Below are 1490 nucleotides of genomic sequence, written 5' to 3'. Positions count from 1 at the left end.
GTGAATATCAAACAAATGTAATAATTACAATTCGATTGTATCGAAAACCAGTATGTAATCTAACGTTATATCAACGAGTTGACACAAATAAATTTTTGGTCGTAGCGGCCGTCTGAATTCAGAAGGGTGCGTTCAACCTTTTCTGTAACAGACAACACAGCAAACAAATAAAAGGGATATTGAGTACCTAGCGCTTCACATGAAATATTGCATAATAGAAATTCTAACGTCTGACGAGACAATCGGATATTAAAACTGTAATTAATGCTCAATACGATTGAATAAATCGAATGACTTTACACTAGCAATAGCAATTTTGATCGATCCTTGCAATTGTGTATAACAGCATAAACGATGACGATAAAAATACTTCACGATGCACAAATAACTTCTATTAATCTGATCAATTCAAAACATAACCAAGATAATATGAGCCGATTCGTCGGCGCAAAACAAATAACGTAACGATAATTGAGTTTAGTATTGAGTGAAGGTAAAAGTCATAAAAAACATACCTAAGCAGAAAATGCTGTGCATTAATGTAACAGACTTCGTATTATATGCAGATAGAAATCCGTAAAAACGCTTCAGTGAAGCCACCGCGGACATCAAAGGAGTAAAAGAAACCGACTCCAAAGATAATTATCGTAAAGCCAAATCACTAAGCCCTTTTCAAGTAGACGCGAACTCAGAAAAGTAATGGCGTACCAAAAGAAAATATTTGCATGTGATCAAGGCGAAAGCAGAAGCTTCACTGTGGGGAAAGAGGTACAACTGAGCGCAATACTAACCTTAATAAGGGATAAAATTAAGTGCAGAAAGATACAAAGCACGCCACGACAAAGAACTAAGTAAAAGAACACTAGAAGGGCCTCTAACCGCAAAACAAAGAGCTGAGTTGAAGAAAACTATACTAAAATAATAACAAATTTACTACAGGAACAACGTTACAAACATATTGCTAAATGACCCACGTCGGGCACCAAATAAAAATGCTATGTGCGATGAAGAACGGTCACTAAACCTCCCACAAGCACTTGTCCGGCTAGCTCAACTAAACACAGGTACTAACAAATTCTTTATCTGGAGCACGTCCGGCATTCGCTACTACGAAAATCGATATTTACGTAAATTTTATTAGTTCAGCAGCCTTAACCTTCTCCAAACAAAAACAAAATTTTAATTAACACCTGAGAAATTGAAAAGTTTGACTGGAGAACTCTTATCTAAGTCGTAATTTGGGCTCGATTAAACATAAAAATTAACCATTTACAGACGAAATAAATTTATTTGACATAAAACAATCAGAATGAAACAAAATAGGCGCTCAGGGGCAGGGAAACAAATACCGCGCAATATGCGATCGATAGAACAAATTAATTAAAAGAAGTGTTAATTACCTTATAGTGTTAATAATCCAAAATCTCAAGCCGTACTGCGATATTCAAATAAAAACTTCACTCCTGAACTTTAATTATAGCACTTGAATC

Source organism: Photinus pyralis, unplaced genomic scaffold (assembly GCF_008802855.1).
Source record: "Photinus pyralis isolate 1611_PpyrPB1 unplaced genomic scaffold, Ppyr1.3 Ppyr1.4_LG5, whole genome shotgun sequence".
Classification (NCBI taxonomy): Eukaryota; Metazoa; Arthropoda; class Insecta; order Coleoptera; family Lampyridae; genus Photinus; species Photinus pyralis.
Note: the sequence above shows the minus strand (reverse complement) of the source record.